We start from the raw sequence: 15,159 nt of genomic DNA on the forward strand, positions 1-15,159 counted from the left end.
CTAATTGATGTTAGTGATGGTTCAAGTATGGAGAAAACTCTCCATGAAAGCTGATTTTACCTAGCATATAATTGATATACATGTATTAATTTGATCAACTAGCATAATTTTGACCTGAAGCTAAGCTTAACAGTATTGGTCCAACTCTCGGCATATCTTTATCAGGTCATAGCCTTCTTTTGATGCCTAATCATGATTTTATGGTCTGCAGAACTGTTTCACTGAAACTTTGGTTATTATTAAACCAAATTCAAACTTTGCTAAGTCAACCTCTCATTGTTGAGTAATTGTCTTTAATTTGGTTTTTAATTTGAAAACATTGAAAGTTGTGAGGAACACAACTCATGGTAAACACATATTAAGAGTATTGAGAGATAAGTACAAGATATAGTATCTCTGTCCTTGTTGATATAGAATATTATTACACAGGTGCTAGAAGTCATGGAAGCACATGAGGGTTTACCATGAATATACTAATATGTTGTTGGTACTTGTGTATTGGCTGAAAAGCCAGTTTTCATCTTTGCTAAGTGTACATGTTGTAGCTTAAGTGTCGGTCCTTATTTCACTTGTCAAGTTTCTCGTTTCAAGAATGATGTTTATTTCAGACATTTTTCAATTTTCATATGTTTGATAGCAATGTCTAGTAAGGTTCATTAAAGAGTCATATTGCAAGTATTAAAAATAAACAGGCACTTAGTAACAAAAAGAGGTACAGTTTATTCATGTCTGTAAACATTCATCAAAAAGGTATCTGCATACGCAAACTGGAAGATGATCTTATGTAAAACTACTTTAAAAAAAATACTAAAATTTATTTCACACCAAAGGTATATATATACTGCACATATTGCTTTGATATTTGTCTTTACAGCATTGCATTGGCCACACTGATTCACAAGGAGACTCCATGAACTGTGACTGTAACATCCTGCTGGAGGTCTGAGACATTGAAGATTCTGTAATGCTTCCGTTTGGGTATGCAGTTTACTATAGTAACACAGAAATATTTAAGCTCTGGTATTTGTTTCGTTTATTTCTGCCATTAAACCACAATCATATACATTTGTTTATACATAGTTATATCAATGAGGCAGCAGTCAGGGTTGTTTAGGTAGTCAGGGGGAGGGAGGGGAGGAAGGAAGGAAGGGAGTGTATAAAAATGAGTCTAGTTGCAATGTCTATCTGCTTTCCAATATATGCAATCTTCTTATCTTTTACAATACTGTCTCAGGTGAAAGAAGAAGGTGAAGAAAATTGAAGGAAAATTGTGAGTCTTGGATGTCTGTAATGAAGCTGGATCAGGTTTAGAACAAGTGGTTGAAAGATCATAAACTCCACCAAATACGAGAAGATCCTTCAAGCCTGTCCTCTACAGAGAGATCTGGAAGTGTTATCTGGAGGTGATTTAACAGAAATTGGAGAAAAAGTAAGATTCAAGGAAAACATCAGTGTGAGCCAGTATCATGAACATCAGTCTTGTCCTCTCAACAGTTGATTGTTGTCAAGATCATTTCTAAATGTAGGAGACATGGTGCCTTAGTTTATTGGTATTAGTTTTTAATTAGAAATGTAGGAGACATTTTTGTGCTAAATGTATAAGACCTCAGCCTTAGCCTATTGGAACCAGTCGGTAATTGGTGTGGTGTGTTTGTATTAAATTGATAAGTTCTGCCTTAGTTTATTGATATGAGTTGCTAATTAGTGTGGTCTGTTTTGTGCTAAATTAATGAAACCTGTTGCCTTAGTTTGTTGGAATGAATTTGTAATAAGTATTTTGGTTGTCTAAAATTAATAAGAAATTGCACCTAGTTTGATGGAACGAGTTGGTATTTAGTGAGGTCTTTCTTGAGAGTTGTTCAAACCAGTGTCCAATAACTTTGATCTGACCATAAAATTCCATTTCTTTCACAAATTGCCCCTCTAGAAGAGTATACATGTTTTGTTTCACGGCTGACAGTTTGGTTGTTAACAGGGTTTGACTTTTTTACTTTTGCTGTTACTTTGAAGAAAAGTGACTAATTTGTTTTGTATTCCTCTCCTTTCATCAGAGATCTGTGGCCTATGTTGCTCAACAAGCTTGGATCCAAATGATACTGTGAGAGGAAACGTTCTGTTTGGTAAAGATCTCAACTCCACCAAATACGAGAAGATCCTTCAAGCTTGTCCTCTACAGAGAGATCTGTAAGTGTTTTCTGGAGGTGATTTAACAGAAATTGGAGAAAAATTAAGTTTCAAGGGAAACATCAGTGTAAGCCAGTATCATGAACATCAGTCTTGTCCTCTCAACAGTTGCTTGTCTAGATCAGTGCTAAATGTACGAGACACAGTGCCTTAGCCTGTTGGAACCAGTCGGTACTTTGGTGTGGTCTGTTTCGTGATAAATTAAAGAGCCTTAGTTTGGTTGAATGAGTAGCTAATTAGTGTGGTCTGTTGGGCTAAATTGCAGAGGAGTACTGTGATAATTTGTTGGTAGTTAGTGTGGTGTGTTTGTATTATATTTATAAGTTTTGCCTTAGTTTATTGATATGATTTGCTAACTAGTGTGGTCTGTTTTGTGCTAAATTAATGAGTAATAGTAATTTGGTTGTCTTAAATTGATGATTGTTGCCTTAGATTGTTGGAAAGAGTTGCCAATTAGTGTGGTCTGGGTTGTGGTAAATTAAAAAGACAGCTGATTGTTGTCAAGATCAGAAAACTCAAAGATGAGCTGATTTGATGGAAAAACACCAGCTAAGCTGGAAAGCTGCAATATACAGTCAAGGTTAGTCATAAGAAAGAAAGGTTCATAAAAATGTAATATATATTTAATTATGTTTCCACCAGTAAAGTTTCAATCACAGCCTAAAATTTGTTGGAATTAGTTGCTAATTAGTGTTTAATGTTTTGTGCTAAATGTACGAGACTTACTTTGAAGAAAACTGGCTAATTTCTTTTGCATTCCTCTCCTTACCTTAGGGTTCTGTGGATTATGTTGGTCAACAGTTAGCTTTTTGACATAGCGCCACCCCATCATCCTTCACTCTATGACTTACTCGCCATTTACAAAACGTACGCGTCATTGGATACCAACACAACGCTGCTGAGTACACTTTCGATTCATAGTGTGTCTCTTCAAAAGGAGTTCCTATTCTTTCCGTCCGCCGTCTTAGGCTGGAGACTAATTCTTTCTGGTAAGTGAAGTTTATGATCAATTTCATTGTATAGAAGCCATTTAAAACCCGTAGGGAGGGGCTGTTTTGCCAATATGACAACCCCTTACCCACCTATAACCGCCCCCCTAGTCGAAAACCTAAACCTCTCTAATTTTGACATAGACATTAATGACTGGATCCCTGTACAAAAATAGCAGAAAAAGACAACGTCCAATCTACGTTGAAATAAACCCATCTCCTAACTCCAAACCAACCACCAAAAAGGCCGCTCAAACAATCATTGTATCAGGAATCTTACCAGAACTATCAAAAAACCCAATAAACACTTGCTAAACTAATCAATGAAGAAAAACCAAATGCCATGATCTCAAATATAAACCGTCTTCGTAGTAACGACATCCTAATCACCCCCATGACCCTAAATCTGCAAATATCCTCCTGAAACCATGGACTCAAAAGACTAAACTAGGCAACCCCAAACCAAGAATCCCCCAAAAAGTATGACAAAGAAACTTCTCCGTAGTAGCCTGTGGCATAAACCCTGAAATTCAAATCAAAGATATTGAACAAGAACTCAAAGACCAAGAATACACCCCAATACAAACTAAAAGACTCATTAGTCATGCCACAAACAATACAACTTGGAAAGTAAAAGTGACGTTTGAAGAACAAGAGCCTCAACAATCCCTAATCAAACAAGGTTTCTACTTAGGATACTCTAAACACAAAACAGAAGAATACCACGAACCCCCCCAAATCACTCAATGTTTCAAATGTCAACTTTTTGGACACACCCACCATACTTGCAAAAATCAAACCAGATGTCTCAGATGTGGCAAAAACCACAGAGTTAAAGACTGTCCCAAACCAAAAGAAAACCCAAAATGTGCCAATTGCTCAGGGACTCATGTCGCCCTTAACAAAGGATGCCCAAAATTTAAAGAAGCTAAAACTGAAAATAATAACAAACAACAAGAACAAAGAACCTACGCAAATGTAACCAATTTTACCCCTAAAATTGAAATAACAAATAAAATCGTCACTGAAAAAAAACTTAATATCGCAACCTTTGTAATTGAATTAGTACAATACACCTTTCAAAAAGCCAACATTAATATTAAATCTGACGACCTTGCCAGTTACGCCACCGTGTTAGCACTAAAACACCTAAACTTAAATATCCCAGAAACTGTAAGTATGGAACGTCTCCACCATCCTTCAATATTTAGCCCTCCTCAATCACCTACATGACAAGCACACTCCCTCCTTCGGTCAAGTTCCTCCACCTAAACATCAACAGTATCCTTCCAAAATTAAGCCTCCTACTTACTATATTCGCCAACCACTCCCCGGATATCATTTCGTTAAACGAAACTAAACTAAATAAAAATTCCCACCTTAGCATCCCTGGTTACCAAACTTTCAGACACGATATCTCTCGCTCTATGGGAGGAGTACTTATTGCTGAAAAAAACAACCTCAAAGCCACCCTCCTCCCAAACAATCCCAAACAATTGAAATTGTACTCGAAAGAGACAATAAACCTCTCCACATTATTAGCTATTATAGTCCCCAAATGAGCCCATATCCACAATCAAAAAAAGTTCTAATACAAATACAATACTACTAGGAGATTTAAATGCCCACCACATCATTTTTGGTAGCACCAAAATATCTGAAAAAGGCATATCCCACTTAGAAATATGTGATAAACACAACTTAACAATAACTAACCAAAATACCAAAACTAGGATAAACGCAATAAACTATAATACTGAACTACTTGACTACGCCATAACCTCAAGCCACCTTGCAACTAAAACTCATTCGATTCAAATCCTAGAAGATGACCTAATCAGTGACCATTTTCCACTCCTTTTTGAGCTAGACATAAACCTCAGTCGCATCCAAAATAACGAATTAATGTATAATTACAATAAAACAGACTGGACATCATTTAAAAAGGAACTCGTAACAAACAACACTATCCCCAATTACAACAACAACAAGCTAAATTACATCGGCATATATTGTGACAGCATTGCCCAACATATCTTTAATACCTTCAAACAACACTGCCCATTAAAAACAAAACAGAAATCCAAAACTAAATAGGAATATTCTTACACTAAATAACTCAGACGTCGCCTACATAGAACCTATATGATCTCCCCAGATCCAACTCTAAAAACCTAAATTAACCAACCTAAAAAACAAATAAATAGACAAATATCGGCGATCAACCAAAACCAAATCCAAAACAAATGCGATTCAATCATTAATGACAAAAACCCAAAACACTTTTGGAAAAATAAAAAAATATCATAAACCCATAACAACCCAAACACAGGTAATACAGACGAATGCCTTAGAGATAAAGTAGGTAACCTCATCACAAATACTTAAGACCAAATAAAGCTTAGTGAATCATACTTGAAAACTATATTCGATATCTTAGATGGCCCTCCATACGATAACAGATTCCAACACAAAATAGACCGTACAATTATCTGTAATGCAACCAGCTTTATCCCCAACTTCTAAGGATGTCTCAATGAAAACATCCCTCCACTCAAAGAAATAGATATAAATGATTGGTATAGTGCCACTGAATATGCAAAAATGCCTCCTCCCCTGGTCTTGACAACATAAATGACCTAATGCTAAAAGATTCCCCTCCGTCGGCCTCCGATATTCATTAACTCTCATATTTTCCCATTATTTAACAAACTCCTTAGACTGGGTCATTTCCCAACCCTGTGGAAATCCGCCAAAATGATTTTAATACCGAAACTAAGTAAAGACACACCAAAATTCAAAACTATCAACCAATTAGTCTCCTACCAGCCTTAGGTAAGATTTTCGAAAGAATTATAGATAACCGCACCAGAAACCACCTTGAGCAAATTAATCACTTTGCCCGTATCAATCAGGCTAATTCCGCGCACACAAATCTACAATAAACCAAACTTTCCACCTTTCCAAAGAAATTCGCATCGGCTTCATAAAAAAACATGATACCACTGCCCTCTTCCTTGATGCCGAAAAAGGCGTTCGACAAAACTTGGCACAACGGCATAAGAATTTAACTACTTTAACTTTAATCTCCCCTGGAATTACACCAGACTTCTTTCCTCTTTCTTTAGTGAGCGCAATGCCAAAATATGCTACAAAAACCAACAATCAAAACCTATTCCACTTGGTGCAGGTACTCCACAGGGCGCTGTTCTCAGCCCCCTCCCCTGCACCCTATTTGTTAATGATTTGAACATCCCCCCTCTATCTGAATGCAACTATAGTCAGTACCCTGACGACATAGCCATTTGGAGCACCAGTAAAAATATCTATATGACGGAACTAAATATTAAAAGAGCAATTACACATCTCAAAAATTGGTGCTCGATGTGGAGAACAAAAATATATCCCTCAAAATCTAACCTAGCCAATTTCTCCATAATAAACTCAAAATACCATAACCATATTTCCAAAATTAATCTTTTCAACACCTCAATCACTGCTACTCCTAATGCAACCTTCCTTGGTACCACTTTCGATAGCAAATTATCGTTTAATCTACTTTGTAACATTTACCAGCAATTCCTTGACTGAACATAGACAATCTCTCCAAGAAAAAAAAAAATGTCTATTCTATAAAAACAAACTTATTATCCCCCGTAGGACCTCTCGCCAGGTCGACCAGGGGTTAAACTCCTTTTGTTTTGATATCAACAACAACAAAAACAAAACTCAAATTAAAAAAAAAGGTAACTAATTTCTTTTATTTCATTTCATTTATTGATTTTTATTCTATTTCAACATAAGTATGACATACGACATAGAAGGAGATAAGAAACAAAACTTGTGAAAGGAAGTGTACTAAAAAAACCTATAGGGCTTGTCGGGTAGTGACACTCCCTAAAAACTTAATGTGGAAGACATCATGATTAGATTTTGGTTTTATTTAATCAATAGGTGGAGGTAGAGGAATTGGACACTCTTGCACAAGATATCAACGGCTTGAAGTACTCTGCTCAGGCGGCCTCCATTCTAGGTATGTACTTAATAATAATATAATAATAATAATCATAATAATAATATTCAATTTACTGTGTTTGGAAAGAAACTTGTTGCTGCTTTGGATGAAGATTAAGGATTCTTGTTTTTCAAAAGGCAAAATGCAAGATGGACTATATATGAAAGGATGAATACCAAAAATTAAGAAAAGAAATTGGGTGGGGGGAGGGGGAATCAGGCAGAGACCATCATGTTACTACCCTGTTAATTTTGTGTAGGACCCTGGTTAATTCAAAAGGAAGAAATCCCTTTAGTACCCTTGAGTTTCTGAAAGGGTTCTTCTTTGGGATAATGGTGGAGAGACATATCGATGTTCTCTTTTGGGTCTGATCGTCAGGAAAATGCAGATTAAACTGCCGTGTCCATTTGGAACCTGGGAATTGAACCCTGCTACTGGAACAAATGTATTCCATCAGAGCATAGACAATGATTCAGAGAAATATGGCCTTTATATTAATAATCTGTTGTTTTCTTTCCCAAATTTTTCTCTTTGGTTTAACAATGAGTGAAAAGATTCATTCGGTTGGAAGCAGCACCATCCCTTTTCACACTTTTTTTTTTTTGGGGGGGGGGGGAGAGACCTATTAGCCCTTAGGGTCTGAAAATATTACAATAGGATTATTGTGGTGGACAGGACAGACAATAGTTATTTTTGCTTGTAGCTGAATGTATGATGTCCAGGGATCACAAGGAAGTATCAAAAGCCCGATCAAAACTGCCGTTTTTTTGTACTATCGAAATTTGTCAGAATAAAGAAATTGAAAGCCAAAATATAAAGAGTTTATCTGGCCTTGTAGACTGCGATTGAACCAGTCTCTGTCATCTACAAATAATAGAAAGTGGGTATCCATTTCTGTTTGTGACAGCAATAACAAAAAATGACTGCAAATTAACAAGTTTTTGTAAACTTTCTCTATTCCGGGATTCGAATCCCAAATTCCACTCAAATATACCCCCCCTACTTATGAACTGTCACATAGCTCAAGGTGACAAACTTACTACAAAGATGAGAATAGGCCTTAGGTGGTTCCTAATTCAATGACGTTTCTCACAGTTAATTGAATTGACTTCCCCCACCCTCCGGATTATTCTCACCCATAGAAAATACCCTCCACCCAAGAATACTTTAAAAAAAATACCATGGCTTACCAAGAACCTCTCTGCGTTCATTTTTCAGATTCCAATGAACCTTCCATCAGTAAAAGAATGGCGCAACTCGGTCTGAAGGACAATCGACCGCTGGCGGAATGGCTTGACTGGTACAACGCCAACCAGCCGGACCTGGCCGCCAAGCCCAACTTCACCACATTTCCACTGGACTTTAAGCCGTCACCGTGCAAACCGCTCTTCTTTGACATAGCTCTGAACCATATAGAGTTACCCTCCTTGGACGAGAAACTGGAACAGAATAAATCGTCCCCGCAGGGGGGCTGGGTGGGTTCCTGCGTGGATGGTGGAGCGGGGGTGAAAAGTAACTCTCGAATTGCCACGATGTCGGAAAAAGGATTTCGGAAAAAAGGTCTTTTGTATACATAAGCCGGTAGTATTTGGGAGGGCTCTCACTCTTCTCCTGCATGTGCTGTAATCATCTTTTATTTAAGTTTTATTTGATTTCATTTGTATTTTTTTAGTATAGAAAACTACACCTTGTTGCAATGCAAACACAAAGATGGGGGAAGGCCAAAAAGAATAACACTCACTTTTTTAACGTGGCTTGGCAAACAAAATTTGAAGAATATTCAAAATGGGAATTGGAATTTTATATATTTTGGATTTGGTGTTTGTGTGTTTATCTTGTTTAGAGAAAAAGAAGAAAAAAACAGCATCTTTATTTGATGGGGCTTTTGAGTTTTAAAAATGGGTTTTGGGTGTTGATTTCTTGGTCTACAAACATTGTGGTGCTTGACTGACTGACACTTTATGGGGGGATGTTAAGGTGACTGAATTTGATATTGGCAGGAGTTATGGATGATAGTTGGAAGGACCAGGGGTGGGGGGGGGTGGTGAAGCGAAGGATAGAGAAGGAGAAATGAAAGTGTTGAAAGTGAAGAGGGAGAATCTTTTAATTGAATTTTCAGTTTGCAGCAGCACAGGTTTACTGCATGAAAAGGCTATATTTAAAGAAACTTTCAATAATGCACTCTTCGTGTATATAATTTGGTGGGGTGTGGTAGTCGGAGCAGGGGGGTGTGTGATTGAGACAGCAATGAAAGGGAGCAACCTTTCCACATGTATGTTGTTTGTGCTATGGTAGTATCGTTTCCTTTTTCAAACTGGGGGGCAAAAGATGTAAAAATTAAGTTATCTAAAATTAATTCAAAATCAGGTTTAGTTAATAAATGAAAGTTAAAGAAAATTTTATTGATGGTAGCAGGGGTGCCATGGTATTGTAAACTGAATAATCAATCAGCCATGGAAGGCCAACTCCTTTTTGTTGGGAACTTGTCGTCAAGCAAACCTATGGATTCAAGCCCTGTCTGGCTAAAGTAAGATGGGGTTATTATTTTTATCTAGGAGAAATCAATTCTTTTTCCCCTCATGATGAAATGGTCTTCCAAATGTTTAAAAAAAAATGTCCAAAAAGAATGTACTGGTGTGAATTGGAGATAGCCACCTGGTGTGAAGTAAAAAGGCCATAGGCTTATCCCATATGTACATGTGACTACTTAGTATCATTAAATAACTGCCCCCAGGTTGATATTATAAATAATAGAAACATTATAGAAAATAACTGTCTGTTGTCACCCAACCATCTCAATAGTAGATGCAGGTATCACTAAGAATGTTTATGAAATATGTATTGCATGTGTTGATTAGTATTTGCATAATAATTTGATGAGAGATAACCTGTTTCTGGACAGGTAGTTGAAGGGTATTAACTGTGGTGGGAGGGATGAAGGTATATCCTGTCCATGAACTGATTTGTCATTAAAAAAAGAAGTTATTTCAAAGTATCACTCTTTTTTCTTCCTTTTTTTTTCTTCCTTTTACATGAGTATTGTAAAAGGAAAAGCAGAGGTTGAGTTTGAGCCAGGGACCTTGAGATGCAAAAGCAAAAGTCTTTACCACTAGACCATTAGTTGGGCCTCTGGATTCTAAAGTTTTACAAATATTTAAAGATCCTGCTGTTTGGACTTAGTCGTTTTTGTAAAACATTTTCTCCACTACTCCTCCCCCCGACTACCGATTAGCTAGTCAGGGGGGAGGGGTGGCGGCGAACTCCACTTGTCCGCGCGTGAACCTTGTCAGGGGGGGGGTGGCGGCGATCTCCACTTGTCCGCGCCTTTACCTTGTCAGGGAGAGGGGGCGGCGACCTCGCCTTGTCCACACCTTCACCCCCTCTCACCTTCTCACCTCCACCCCCTCTCACCTTGGTACTCACCTTACCCACCTGTCAGGAGGGGGGGCCGCCCACCTTCGGGATTCACCTTATCCACTTGTCAGAACTCCTTTTGCAAATACTCACCTGGGACTTGAACCGATGCAATCCAAACCAATCGCTTACTGAACGATGGAATAACCAATTACACCATTTTGGTTCCCTCTGGAGAAACTTCGTTTCTTATATTTATACTTCCACTCCCTCCAGAGGGTAGAAAAGTAAAAGGCTCTGTCTGGACATGAACCGCAGACATGATGCTCTGTCTGGGAATCGAACCGGAGACATGGAGTTTGTCAGTCTCTCCAGTCCAGAGCACTACCAACTGCGCCACTAGAACTGTTGAGAATTAATGCTCGTTTCTAATATTTAAACTTCAGAGTCCAGAATGAAATCAGTAAAAGAGCAAAAATATAAAATGCTCTGTCTGGGGTTCGAACCGGAGACATGGAGTTTGTCTGTCTCTCCAGTCCAGAGCACTACCAACTGCGCCACTAGAACTGTTGAGAATTAATGCTCGTTTCTAATATTTAAACTTCAGAGTCCAGAATGGAATCAGTAAAAGAGCAAAAATATAAAATGCTCTGTCTGGGGTTCGAACCGGAGACATGGAGCTTTGTCTGTCTCTCCAGTCCAGAGCACTACCAACTGCGCCACTAGAACTGTTGAGAATTAATGCTCGTTTCTAATATTTAAACTTCAGAGTCCAGAATGGAATAAGTAAAATAGCAAAAATATAAAATGCTCTGTCTGGGGTTCGAACCGGAGACATGGAGTTTGTCTGTCTCTCCAGTCCAGAGCACTACCAACTGCACCACTAGAACTGTTGAGAATTAATGCTCGTTTCTAATATTTAAACTTCATAGTCCAGAATGGAATCAGTAAAAGAGCAAAATATAAAATGCTCTGTCTGGGGTTCGAACCGGAGACATGGAGTTTGTCTGTCTCTCCAGTCCAGAGCACTACCAACTGCGCCACTAGAACTGTTGAGAATTAATGCTCGTTTCTAATATTTAAACTTCAAAGTCCAGAATGGAATCAGTAAAAGAGCAAAAATATAAAATGCTCTGTCTGGGGTTCGAACCGGAGACATGGAGTTTGTCTGTCTCTCCAGTCCAGAGCACTACCAACTGCGCCACGAGAACTGTTGAGATTTAATACTCGTTTCTAATATTTATTCTTCACAACATTAGAAGGCAAATAAATAGAAAATCAAATGCATCCTCTGGTGTTTGAATTCAAGACAAGGAGTATGTCTCATTTTTTTCAGTTTATTGACAATTTCATTGTACAAAACGATAATAAATATGCAAAATTATACAACATAACAACTTCGCCACAGTAACTGTTAATTGAGAAATGATAGGCTTTTCTAATATTTTAACTGCAAAATGAGGAAAAGAAATATCAAAACAATGCATCCTCTGGGAGTTGAATTCTAGACAGAGAGTTTGTCTTACCTTCTAAGTACATAACACTAACCACAGTAACTGTTTAGAAATAATTATTAGTTATTTGATTTGATTTATTTTGTTTTTTCACGTGCAAATATACAATGTGAAAGGAAGTCTTCTATAAAGCATACAATAGCTTAACAATGTAGAAGACTGGTCAGAAAAGCATTATTTGGACAATTGCTTCCCATCTAGCAAAAACATATCCCTAACAAACAGTAAACCGGCGTCGTAAAAGCGTTTTGTCATAAACAATGGTATTATCAATTCTAATAAAATTATTAGGGATTTGCACACCCAATTTCCGATGGTTTCTTAAAGGTAGCTAAGCTTACTCAAAACCATACAAATTTGTCCAATGAAGGTATTTTTAAATACAGGAAATATCCTGGTCATGAAAATTATAATTAAAAAGCAACCCTTTACCGGACGGCGACAGAGAGGAATGAAATAAAAGAGCTTCCAATACCCCGTGTTGGCATTATTACAATAACGCTTGACCCAAGAGGTTTTGCGAGCACCAACAAAGCTGTGAACATATATTTTTTTTAAACCCCCCTTTTCATTATACATAGTAATTTTCCTTACTTTTATCAGTTTTCCCGTTCGAAATAAATCAAAAATAGTACTTTGGATCTTATCAATAAAATCTTTTGGAGGGCTATGCAGATTCCTTTGGGACCACTTATCTCCCGCACGGAAGCAGATATGGACCTGGGAGTTGCAAATTCGGGCTCCTGAGCATCGGTTACCCCCTGTTACGTCATTTGGGCGAAATCGATTTTGGATCGATTTTTGGTCAGTTTTGGCAAAACTGCAAATCAGGTTTTTTGCCCCCCACGCCCCAACACAGCACCTAATTCCAAAATAAACTTCAGATTCGTAATCAGCGTGTCGCGAACTACCAGAAAACATACACATTTATCGCTTTTGCGACAATTTGTTTTTCACCTCAAAGAAAAGTAAGACCGAAAAACTTTTACGACGAACAAAGGTTATAAAGCCTTTTGTTGTCCCTAAAAGTTTTTCGGTTTTCTATTGTTCCTCTGAAGTTGCAAACTGAGCGAAATAAGTGTCATAAGAGGGTGCTCGACGCATGTTGCCAGTGATACGTGATTTCAAAGCAGTCAAATCAAACCTTTGTTTGTCATCTTGAGTTTTATCTTGACATTTATGAATAAATGGGTCAATTTTGGCAAAAAACTGCAAGAGGTACGTACCCCTTACGGTATTTTAGGTGAAAAAACTTTTTGTCGCAAAGGCGATAAATGTGTATTGTAGGCCTATGCTAAGCGATAGAAGTGTACAATGTTTTAATCGTAATTTTTTCTTCAAAAATGGAACGGAGGGTGATAAAATACTGCCTGATACTGTTGTTTTAACTGGTTGTTGTATATTAATAGTTTTCAACCGCTCCGCGACATGAGCTATGCAGATTCAGGAAACGTTGCCAGGGGCGTAGCGAGCGGGGGGGGGGGGTGTGAAGGGTGTCACACCCCCTCCAATAATTTGGTCGCTGTCGGCAAATTTTGGGTCTGTCGGCAAAAGGAGAAAAGGTGAAGAGAGCGGAAGGGGAAGAAAGAAGGAAAGCTGAATAGAGAAAAGGAGAACGGGAGCTTCTTCCGTGCCAAATTTGACTTAAAATATGCACCAGATTGCATCTAAGGACGTTTCAAAACTAAAAATTTTCCAAAGGGGAGGGGTAGACCCCCTACCCTTAGACCTCTCCCCCATTTCAGTCACCACTTCCAGATCCGTCGGCAAATCAAATTTGACTTAAAATATGCACCAGATTGCATCTAAGGACGTTTCAAAACTAAAAATTTTCCAAAGGGGAGGGGTAGACCCCCAACCCTTAGACCCCTCCCCCATTTCAGTCACCACTTCCAGATCCGTCGGCAAATCAAATTTGACTTAAAATATGCACCAGATTGCATCTAAGGACGTTTCAAAACTAAAAATTTTCCAAAGGGGAGGGGGACACTCCCTCCCCTTAGACCCCTCCCCCATTTCAGTCACCACTTCCAGATCCGTCGGCAATTCAAATTTGACTTAAAATATGCACCAGATTGCATCTAAGGACGTTTCAAATCTAAAAAATTGCCAAAGGGAGGGGGACACCCCCTCCCCTTAGACCCCTGCCCCATTTCAGTCACCACTTCCAGATCCGTCGGCAAATCAAATTCTCCACCCCCCCCCCCCCCCCAAACAAAAAAACCTTCGCTACGCCCCTGAACGTTGCCTTGACCATTACTTTAGCAACAAGGCAATCAAAAGAATTAAGATCTTTTAAGGACTCAAAAATGTAGAATTTATATTCCAAAATGTTTCAATACCCAGAGAGAACAGTCTTCCTATGTGAAATAAAGACATACAGATGCTCTATGTATGAGCACATGGGCATATTCTTTGATCAATTTGAGCAAGAAAAGCAGCTCTGCCACCCCTTTAATAAATAATGAGTTACATGACATTGTTTTATTTTCACTATGAAACATTTTCACAAGTTACTGCCAAACCTAGAGTCATGTAGTATTATTCACTGAAATAATGCCAATTTTAAGACTATTTGAAATATGAAGTTCAATAAAGGTGTACGTGTTGAGTTATCCTGTTTACAAGTACAGCATTTTGAACATCACCCTCCGTTCCATTTTGAAGAAAAAATTAGCATTATTTCTCAACAGTTGCTGTGACGCAGTGGTTAGCAAGGGCGTAGGAACCGGGGGGCTGGGCTGGATCTAACTGCGCCAAAGTTCAATACAGGGGAACTTGAAATGCAGCTATTGGTCAAGACAAATTGGTGGGGACACGGTATATCATGTCCCCACTACTGAAAAAGTTGATGGGGACGCGTCCCGCTGTCCGCACCAGGATCTGCGCCCATGGTTTGAAGGCTGTTCATCCTGGAACGCCATTTTCATGCTCACTTATATGATGTGATATCTGCTGTTTGCTTAACAAATTCGAATAATTGAAATATGAGACTGAAATAAATAACTTTGATTTGTTTATTGTGCAATTCCCCACATTCTTTTCATTTCGAAAGACGCAGTTTCAAGTTCAGTACACTGAAGGTTTCGATTCTCTATCTGCC

General features: G+C 38.3%; 2 protein-coding genes across 41 annotated transcripts in view; one reads left to right on the forward strand and one right to left on the reverse strand.

Moving 5' to 3' along the window:
- The window catches only part of LOC139977966 (gamma-adducin-like), a 48,779-nt gene extending 39,704 nt beyond the window's left edge, over nt 1-9,075 (forward strand). For 38 of the 40 annotated variants that reach the window (XR_011796785.1, XR_011796794.1, XR_011796804.1 and 35 more), the window contains 6 exons: nt 875-978; nt 1,235-1,429; nt 2,052-2,184; nt 2,959-3,173; nt 7,128-7,206; nt 8,407-9,075. The gene's annotated coding sequence lies outside the window, so the exon portion shown is untranslated. The remainder of the gene's footprint in view (nt 1-874; nt 979-1,234; nt 1,430-2,051; nt 2,185-2,958; nt 3,174-7,127; nt 7,207-8,406) is intronic. The other 2 variants (XR_011796810.1, XR_011796811.1) reach the window with 2 other exon arrangements.
- Nucleotides 1-15,159, reverse strand: part of LOC139977961 (uncharacterized) — a gene marked incomplete in the record, with an annotated part of 396,810 nt that overhangs the window by 213,110 nt on the left and 168,541 nt on the right.

This window comes from Apostichopus japonicus, chromosome 12 (genome assembly GCF_037975245.1).
Source record: "Apostichopus japonicus isolate 1M-3 chromosome 12, ASM3797524v1, whole genome shotgun sequence".
Taxonomy (NCBI): domain Eukaryota; kingdom Metazoa; phylum Echinodermata; class Holothuroidea; order Aspidochirotida; family Stichopodidae; genus Apostichopus; species Apostichopus japonicus.